Source organism: Phyllostomus hastatus, unplaced genomic scaffold, assembly GCF_019186645.2.
Source record: "Phyllostomus hastatus isolate PE091 unplaced genomic scaffold, TTU_PhHast_1.1 phas_scaffold_442, whole genome shotgun sequence".
In the NCBI taxonomy this organism is placed as follows: domain Eukaryota; kingdom Metazoa; phylum Chordata; class Mammalia; order Chiroptera; family Phyllostomidae; genus Phyllostomus; species Phyllostomus hastatus.
Genome location: NW_025334030.1, coordinates 5,113,252 through 5,123,658, shown reverse-complemented (window position 1 = coordinate 5,123,658; position 10,407 = coordinate 5,113,252). Strand labels below are relative to the sequence as shown.

Below are 10,407 nucleotides of genomic sequence, written 5' to 3'. Positions count from 1 at the left end.
TCTCCTGTTAATTTAAAGACTTTTTTTTTTTTCCCTGAGAACAGCCAGTCTCAGAGAAGAGTTGAAAGAAGCTGAGCTTCTAAGCCAGGCCAAAGTTTCAACCTGGTGCCACCCACTTGTCCTTGGACTCACACTCAGCAGTCGGTGATGAAGAGGGTGAGGGGGCGTGTCTTGTACCGTAACAGGACCCTGTAGTACATGGTAGCCATTTAATGAGCTATTGTTCCTTTGATTTTGAAAGATTGTGTTTGATATTACTAAGTTTTCTTGTTAACCTGTCTACCTAAGGATAAACTCACTTCAGGTATTAGAACTGGAAGGAGACCCACCATTTTGTCCAGGAGCTTACAGTGCCCATGAGCTTTTTTTAAACCTGCATCCTTGAGCTTGATCACCTTTGGATACTTCTTCCATGAGCTGGCGTGAACAGAATTTCATTGCCACCAACCTAATGTTAATAAAAGCCCCAAATTGAGAGGAGGAACTATTGAAGAGAACAGTTTCCAAACCCAGGAAATGAAGCCTCGGGTGGAAACCCAAAGTGTATCCCTAGAGATAAAGGGAACACCAATTTTCATAAAATTTTAACTTTACTTTGGAGAGGAAGGAGGAGCGAAAAAGAGATATCAATTTGTTGTTCCACTTATTTATGCATGCATTAGTTAATTCTTATATGTGCCCTGACCCAGGAGCAGCCCTGCAACCTCAACACATTGGGAAATAGTCTAACAAACTGAGAATCCAGCCAAGCCAAGGCAGCTTCTTATAAAGTCCCTGCCTTGTTCCCTGATCGGTCCATTTTATACAAATAATGAAGTAAAATTTGCACAGTCCAATTGGTCCAAATAGCACTCTCCTGATTGATCAGAATCCCATGTTCTGATTGGTCATTACAGCTGCTCTAATTAGTCATTAAAGATACAGATGAGGATATAGCTGTGCACCTCTCAGCCAATTGGTCAAAAGATAATACCAGGAACTCCTATAAGAGTTAGTGCTAGGAACATAGTACAGGACTTTAAAGTATGTTTGTAGGTTTTTTTTATTGTAATTTTTCCATTACTCCATTTTCCTTAAAATGCAGTGTGCATGACAGGATTCTGGCAGCAATAGCAGCTAGACTCTAGCTATGAATTTGTGTGCAGTTAACTACAAGGAATCCTTCCTGGCAGCTATATTCCTTCTTGAACATATCCATGTGGCAGAGCCTTTGTTTTTCTGTATCTAAGTTGAAGGTATAGGATGGTGGTTTACTGAAACCTACCACGTACAATGAGATCCTTTCTTGTAACCAAATTCCCAATGATATATTCTTCTTTGTATTTACTGAATATTTTGTCCTAAATTTTATATGTGAATCAATACAGTTAATGCCCTTAACAACCCTTAACAACCCCTTAACAACCCTATGGGGTAGGTGTTATTCTCCTTTTCCTATGGGAACAACAATGAATTCTCTTATATATCCACAATACAGTTTTCAAAATCAGGAAAGGAACATTGAAACAATACTATTTTCTACAGACCTTATTGAGGTATTGTCAGTTCTGGTGATATACTTTATAACAAAAAAAATTCAAAATCATATAAGCTTTACATTCAATTGTCATGTCTTTTTCTTAAAGATTTTATTTATTTATCCTTAGGGAAAGTGGAAGAGGGGAAGAAAGAGAGGGAGAAAAACACAGATCAATTGCTTCTCCCGCATACCCTAGGCCAGCGACCCAAGTATGTGCCCTGACCAGGAATGAAACCAGTGACCTTTGATTTGCAGGATGACGCCCAACTAACAGAGCTACATGGGTCAGGGCTGCCTTGTCTTTTTAGATTCCTTTAATTGCAAACAGTTCCTGACTGTTGTTATTCATGACATTTCCAGCTTGAAGAGTATAGACCACGTATTTTGTAGAACGTCCCTCAATTTCAGTTTCATCATACTTAGATTCAGGTTATACACCTTTGGCGGGAAGTCTGCAGAAGTGATGCTGGGCTATCAGTGTGTATTACGAAGAGGTATTACTGCCCAGTAGTTCCATTTCTGCCAACGCTAACTTTGTTCATTTGATTAAGAAGGGCTCAACCAGGTTTCTCTGCTGTAAAATTTCTAATTTACCCTTCATAGTTTAAAAAAAACTGTCTAGTGGAAGTGTTCAGAAACCAAAATCTGAATACTAGGTTTACTTATATTACTGTGGCATCATTACTTCTAGGCCCTCTTGGAGGATGTAGCTGGGAAATGTATGAGAAGTATACATCCATGAGTTTACACAGATATCTCCAATTCCAGTCTAAGGCTACAGGGTTCATACTATCCTCTCCCCTCTTCATATCTATAACCCAGTTTCCAACCGTGAGAAACTTGGCTTCCATTTCTCCAATATATTTACATATTTGCTCAATCTTAGAATTCCAAAAAGTAACTTCAAATTGTTCATTCATTCCTGTGGGGGGATAAATGCCTACCTATTGGAGTTTAGAGTTTTTATTTGTCTTTGACCTGAAAACATGTACTCTAAATACTATATTCAAAAGTTACTTTTTTTTTTCTCAACCTTAGGGGTATGTGTGTATGTGTTTTAACTGAAGTACTTTATTTTTCTCACAATGACTTGTTGCTGGGGCCTAATGTTCTCACATGACAATAGAAAACCAAAATTTGTTATCTCTAAAAAAATTGAGAATTGCATACAAAAATTTTACTTCAAAGGATGAATAAATTTATAGGTGAAAATGCAAACTGTTTTCCAACTCAAGACAAGTAACAAATAACCCAAGTGTCCCGGCAGAACATCAGCTAAGGAAGGAAGATGGTTCCTAACTCTCGGACCCTCCCAGCACTGTCACACTGGCAGGACAGAAATGACAACTGGTTCAGGTGTCTGGCCAGATTCTAAAGAAACCCTGGAATTGGCAACTCCTGCACATTAATACCCTGCACAAATCAGGAACGTGCAATCTCCCTAATTCTCATCAAACCACTAGATTTCTCTTGAGCAAACGTTCTCATTTTGGCCACCAAGTGACCGACCGCATGTACAGGGGTTTACATCAAAGATGTGTGCAGGGTATTAAACATGTACCAAGGGAACAGTTAACTTGAATACAAGATCAAAATCATGAACAGGTCTATAGTCCAGTGCTGAGATCAGTCATAAGCTTTAGGGACCATTTCTTTTCAAAGGCTTATTTCAGTTTTAAGAGGCCAGCTTGAGGTATATGTATTTGCTAAGACAAACTCAGACTTGATCAACTAATGCAGCAATTGCTACTCATCTGCCCGCAGTACGTTTAGAAGCATTTGCAGTGGATGATGGAGGGGGCCCAACTTGCTGTACTCTTGTTTGCTGATCCATGTTTCCTGGAAGGTATACAGTGAGGCCAGAATAGAGCCATCGATCTACACTGAGTACTTGCACTTTGGTGGGGCAATGATCTTGATTTTGATTACAGCCAAAGCTGTGATTGCCTTCCGCATCCTGTCGGCTATGCATTGGGTACATGGTGGTCCCATCAGATAGCACTGTGTTGGCATACAGATCCTTCCAGATGTCAACATCAGACTTTATAGTGGAGTTGAATGAGGCCTTGTGGATACCATAGGACTCCATATCCAGGAAGGAGGGCTGGAATAGCGTCTCGGGACACTGGAATCACTTTTTGCTGATGGTGATCACATGCCCTCGGGCAGCTTGTAGCTCTTCTCCAGAGAGGAGGACAATGCTGCAGTGGCTATCTGCTGCTCAAAGTCCAGGGCAACATAGTAGAGCTTCTCTTTGATGCCACACATGATTTTCCACTTGCTGTGGTGGTGAAGCTGTGGCCATGCTCTGTGAGGATCTTCATGAGGTAGTTGGCCACGTCCTGGCTGGCCAACTAGGTCAAGACACAGTATAGAGTAGTAGAGGGGACAGACTCTTAGGTGGGCATAGTGTAGGTAACCCCATCCTCAGAGTTCATAACAATACCAGTAGTGCAGCCACAGGCACACAGGCATATAGCACAGCCTGGATGGCCATGTACATGGCCCAAGTGTCGAAGGTCTCAAACATGATCTGACTCATCTCATGGTTGGCCTTGGAGTTCAGGGTGTCCTTGATCAGCAACACAGGGTGCTCCTCGGGGGCCACACACAGCTCACTGTAGAAGGTGTGGTGTCAGAGCTTCTCCATGTTGTCCTCGTTGCCATCGATGCCATGTTCAATAGGTACTTGAGGGTCAGGATGTTGTGCTTGCTCTGGGCCTTATTGCCCATGTAGCTGTCCTATTGCCCCATGCCCACCATGACACCCTGGTGTTGGAGGCATCTGACAATGGAAGTGAACATGCCTAAGGGGGAAGGTGTCATCTCCACCGAAGCCAGCTTTACGCATGTCAGAGCCATCATTGATGACAAGCACAGGGATCTCTTATTTTATGGTGATTGGAGGAGGTGGCAGTAGTCATTGACACAGAGGAGTGCAGAGCAGAGCTGCAAGAGGTCAAGGAGCATGCGCTGGCTGCAGCGAGTGAAACAAGTGTATTTGTTATTCATTTGAAATATGCTTTGGTTCAATTGTTTCTGTTTGTATTAAATTTTAGGATTTTCCCTCCCATCTTAGTGATTTTACTTATTTTTTTTAAATATGTGAAACAATAGCCCTGGCTGATGGGCTCAGTGGATTGAGTGCTGGCCTGCTAACCAAAGGGTCACTGGTTTGATTCCCAGTCAGGGCACATGCCTGGATTGTGGGCCAGTAACCACTAGGGGGCATGCCAGAGACAACCACCAGTGATGTTTCTCTCTCTCCCTTTCTCTCTTCCTCCCCCTCTCTCTAAAAATAAATAAATAAAATCTTTTTAAAAATATATGAAACAATAGCATGGTTTCAAAAGGCAGATCTGTACAATAAGGTATATTCAGGGTAGTGTCTCCCCCACCCCCATTTTCTCTATCCTCTCCACGCAATTCCTGGCCACTACCTTCTAGTAGTCAATCTCAGTCCTCTCTGCTTTTCCTTCCTATATGGGTTTCTTTATGCTCAAGTGTGGAGGCAAATGTATATTTTCTTAATTCTCTTTGTTTCTTACACAAAAAGGTGGCACACTATAGATATGCTTTCCCATTTTACCTTTTTCACTTAGCACTATATCCTGGAAATCATCCCACCTCAGTTGATAGAGACGTGTGGATGAACTTTTATTCAACCACTTTTTATGTATGAGCATCTAAATTGTTTCCAATATTTTATAGTTACAAACCATGCTGCAATGAGCAACCAAATGCGTGTGTACTTTCACATTGTTGGGAGTATATCTCCAAAGTAAAGTCCTAGAAGTGAGATTTCTGGGGCAAAAGGTAAAGACATGTTTTTGTGGTAAAATTTATATAACAAAATTTGCCATTTAACTATTTTAAGTGTATAATTCAGTGGCATTAAGTACATTCACAGTGTTTTGCAATCGCCACTATCACCACTATCCATTTCCAGAATTTTATCTCCCAAACTGAAACTATACCCATTAAACAATATCTCCTCATTCCATCTTCTCCCCAACCCCTGGTAACCTCTATTTTATTTTTTTTCCGTGTTTGAGAATTTGACTACTCTAGGGACCTCATACGTGTGAAATCATATATTTGCCCTTTAGTGTCTGTTTTTTTTTTTTTGCACTCAGCATAATGGTTTTAAGGTTTATCCATATTGTAGCATATACTGGAATTTCGTTCTTTTTATGCCTAATATTCCATTGACTGTATAGACTGCATTTGGTGTATCCATTCATTCATTGACATACATTTGAGTTGTTTTCGCTTTTTGGCTATTGTGAATAATTCTGCTGTTGATGAACATTGGTATATAAGTTTTTGTGTGGACACATTTTCATTTCTCTTGGGTATATACCTAGGAGTAGAATTGCTGGCTCATATGGTAATTTCACGTTTAGCTTTTTGAGAAACTGCCAGACCATTTTCCACAAGGGCTTCACCATTTTATATTCCCATCAGCAATGCACAAGGGTCCCAATTCTCCATATCCCCACCAACACTTGTTATTTTCTGTTTTTTTTTTATTCTGGCCATCCTAGTAGGTATGAAATGATATCTCATTGTGGTTTCAATGTGCATTTCTCTAACAACTAGTGATGTTGAGGCTCTTTTAACATTGAATAACATTACATTACTAAATAACATTACTAAATTACATTCATAAATAACATTAATGAATAACATTAACAATGTTATTCATTGTTAATTTGGATATCTTCTTTGGAGAAATGTGTATTCAAGTCCTTTGCCCATTTTTTAGATTAGGCTGTTTTTTTTTTTTTATTGTTGAGTCATAGAAGTTCTTTGTGTATTCTGGATATTGATTCCTTATCAGATTTGTGAATATTTTCTCCCATTCTGTGGGTTGTTTTTCACTTTTTGATGGTATCTTTTCATGCACAGAAATTAATTTTAATGAGATCTAGTTTATCATGTAGTTTGAATTTACATTTCAATAACAACAAGTGAGGTTGAACATGACATATATTTTTCCCTTATAGAAGCTTACAGTCCAATTAAACTAAGTAGAACAGAAAAAGCCACATATTTATTTTATCCTCATCTGAGGATTTTTTCCCCTTGTTTTTAGAGAGATGAAGGGAGAGAGAGAAACATCAATCAGTTGCTTACCATATGCACCCTGACTGGGGATGGTATGCTCCTGGACCAGGGATGGAACCCACAACCCAAATAAGTGCACCAACTGGATTTGAACCTGCAACCCTTTGGTTACAGGACCACACTCCAACCAACTGAGCCACATGGGTCAGGGCAAGCCATACACTCTGGATGATATATGCTAAGTTTTATTTTCCCAATGTGTAAAGTGGAGCAGTTAGTAATACACCTATGACAATCAGAAAAGTATGATTGGACACTTTGCTTCCTTGCACAACCAAAAAAAGGACAACAACAAATTTAAAAACAAAACACAACCAGAACTGCCAGAAAATCAAATTGTATGGAAGTCTGTCAATCAAAGAGTTAAAGAAAAAATATTCATCCAGACTGGTAGGAAGGGCAGAAACTGGCAGCTGGGGCAGAAAGGATATATGGCAAGGCGGCAGCAGACGGGGCAGGTGAGGCGGTGGCTATGGGTCCCACATTTGCCTGTGTATAAACCAGGAGGAACAACTGGGGAGCGAGACAGACCTCACAACCCAGGATTCCAGCATGGGAAACTAGAGCCTCCAAACCTGTGGTTGTAAAAATCTGTGAGGGTTGCAGTGGCAGGAGAAACTCCCAGCCTCACAGGAGAGTTCGTTGGTGGGGCCCACTCACCCGGGAATCAGCACCAGAAGGGCCCAATTTTCTTGGGGGAAGCAGGTAAGTGACTGAAAGCAGGCTGAGAGCCAAGCAAGCAGCATTGTTCCCTCTCTGACCCCTGTCCCCACATACAGCACCACAACCCAGTGAAGTGGGTTCCCCCGCTCTGGTGAATACCTAAGGTTCCACCCCTTATGATGTAACAGGTGTGCTCAAATGAAAGAACAGATCAAAACTCCAGAAAAACAACTAAGCAATGAAGAGATAGCCAACCTATCAGATGCACAACTCAAAACACTGGTAATCAGGATGCTTATAGAATTGGTTGAGTATGGTCACAAAATAGAGGAAAAAGTGAAGGCTATGCAAAGTGAAATAAAGAAAAATATACAGGAAATCAACAGTGAAGGGAAGGAAACCGGGACTCAATTAATAATTTGGACCAGAAGGAAGAAATAAACATTCAACCAGAACAGAATGAAGAAATAAGAATTGGAAAAAATGAGGGGCTTAGGAACATCTGGGACAGCTTTAAACGTTCCAACATCTGAATCATAAGAGTGCCAGAAGGAGAAGAGGGAGAACAAGACATTGAAAACTTATTTGAACAAATAATGAAGGAAAACTTCCCCAATCTGGCAAAGGAAATAGACTTCCAGGAAGCTCAGAGTCCCAAAGAAGATGGACCCAAGGGAGCACAGACCAAGGCACATCATAATTACATTAGCTAAGATTAAAGAGAAGGAATCTTAAAAGCATTAAGAGAAAAGGAGACAGTTACCTACAAAGGAGTTCCCATCAGACTGTCAGCTGATTTCTCAAAAGAAACCTTTCAAGCAAGAAGGGGCTGGAAAGTATTTAAAGTCATGAAAGGCAAGGACCTACAACCTAGATGACTCTATCCAGCAAAACTATCATTTAGAATGGAAGTACAGATAAAGTGCTTCCCAGATAAGGTAAGGCTAAAGGAGTTCATCATCACCAAGCCCTTATATGAAATGTTAAGGGACTTATCTAAGAAAAAGAAGAAGATCAAAACTATGAATAGTAAAATGATAAACACAACTATTAACTACTGAACCTAAAAAAACAAACAAAAAAATGAAAACAAACTGAACAAACAACTATAACAGGAATGGAATCACAGAAATAACAGACCACATGGAGGGTTATCAGTGGAGGAGTGGGAGGGTGAGAGAGGGGAAAAAGGTACAGGGAATAGGAAGCACAAATGGTAAGTACAAAATAGACAGGGGGAGGCTAAGAATTGTGTAGGAAATGGAGAAGCTCAAGAACTTATATGTATGACCCATGGACATGAACTAAGGGGGCGGGGGAGGAATGCTCGAGGGAAGTGGGTGCAGGGCAGAGGAGATTAAAGGGGAGAAAAAAATGGGACAACTGTAGTAGCATAATCAATAAAATATACTTAAAAAAGAAAAGTATGCTTGGCGTAAATAGGAAATCACGATTGCCTTTTTCACTTGATTCTTTAATCTTAGGACTCCTCCTTCAGAGAACATGTCTTGGTCAATCATGGAGTCTGTACCATGAGAGTTTTCTCATGGTTCTAGCAGGTGCCCTCCTCACAAATGTGATCCTCCTGTCATTCCCATTTGGATAAGTAGCATCCTTATTCAAGCCAGAAAGCCAGCAGTTTGCCCTACTTGACTTCTACATCCAGTTAACCCTGGAGTCTTAACTGACATGGCTTCCACAGCCTCTCCCTTATGCTGCCCTCTGTCTTCCTGTCCAAACCCAGGCCAGGACTTCAACAACAGCCTTCTTTGCAGGCGCCCAGCCTCTGGTCTTTGCCTCCAGTCAGCATGGTGCCTCCAGAGTGATTTGTAAATTTTCCTTGGATGCTTTATTTATATCCTATAGTGTAGTGGGTTGAATAAGTAGCCCTTTAAAACGTCATGTCCACTTGGAACCTCAGAATGTGACCTTCTTTGGAACAAAGGGCTTTGCAGATGTAATTAGTTAAGGGGCTCCAGACGAGGTCATTATGAATTTAGGGTAAACCCTAAATCCAATGACTGGTGTCTTTATAAGAAAAGGAGAAACACAGACACACTGGGCAGAAGGGCATGTGAAGATGGGAGTAGAGACCAGAGTGGTGTGGCCACCAGCCAAGGAACACCAGGAGCCATCAGAAACTAAAAGAGGCTAATGGTTTTTCCCTGGAGGCTTGGGAGGAAGCATGGTCCTGTGACACCTTGATTTTGGACCTTCCAGGGCCTCCCACACTGGGAGAGAATAAATTCCTGTTGTTTTAAGCAATCCAGTTTGTGGTGCTTTATTATGGCAGCCCCTGCATACACTAATGCATACAGGTAAGCCATGTTCATTATGGAAAACATGGTAAACTACAGATAAGTGAACAGAAAAGGAAAAAAGTAAAGAACAGACATACACAGGCAATTCCACCCCTCAGAGACAACTATTGTTAACATTTTAGCATCCATCTCGTTGGAATAATGTCTCTAAAATGCGAACTTCTAAAATGCTTAAATCTCTCCCAAGTGCCTTTGGAATAAAATAAAAAACTCTTTAATAGGGCTTCCTAGAATACAGCCTTTTTGTCACCTCTTTTCCTTACACTCTCAGAATCCAGGTGCATACCCACGGCTGCTTATTCTCTAGGGACAGGCCAGGCTTCTGCCTTCAACCTGTTTGTAACCTTGTGACAGCGCCCCCCAGTGGAAACATTCCTCCCCTGGAACTGAGGCAGCTGGACCAGCAGAGCCTGTGAAACTGAGTGAGTACTGGAGGCCCCAGAGGCAAGGGTGAGTGCAGTCTCTCCCATTTCCACTCCTTGATTCCTAGACCCAGGGACTCCTGGAACTGCCATTCCACTGAGGCAAGACACATAATAAACAAACAAACAAGTAGCCAATTATCAATCATGGGAGCAGCTAGGGCAAGTGTAAAGGCAGGGTTTATTTATGTCTGGAAAATGATCACATCCCTCACTTCCCGGAGAGGAACACCAGACCCAGGTGGAAGGGCAGCTCCCTGGGTTGATGCTGGAGCACCCTCTGCTGCCTACTAAGGTTTCCTATGTCACCTTTTTTATCTGGAGGTCCCAGCTCCAGCCCACCCTCTCCCAT

At 41.4% G+C, this 10,407-nt stretch overlaps 1 pseudogene; it reads right to left on the bottom strand.

Annotated features, from left to right (window-relative positions):
* Positions 1–3,288: 3,288 nt before the first annotated feature.
* Positions 3,289–10,407, bottom strand: LOC123807102 (annotated as a pseudogene).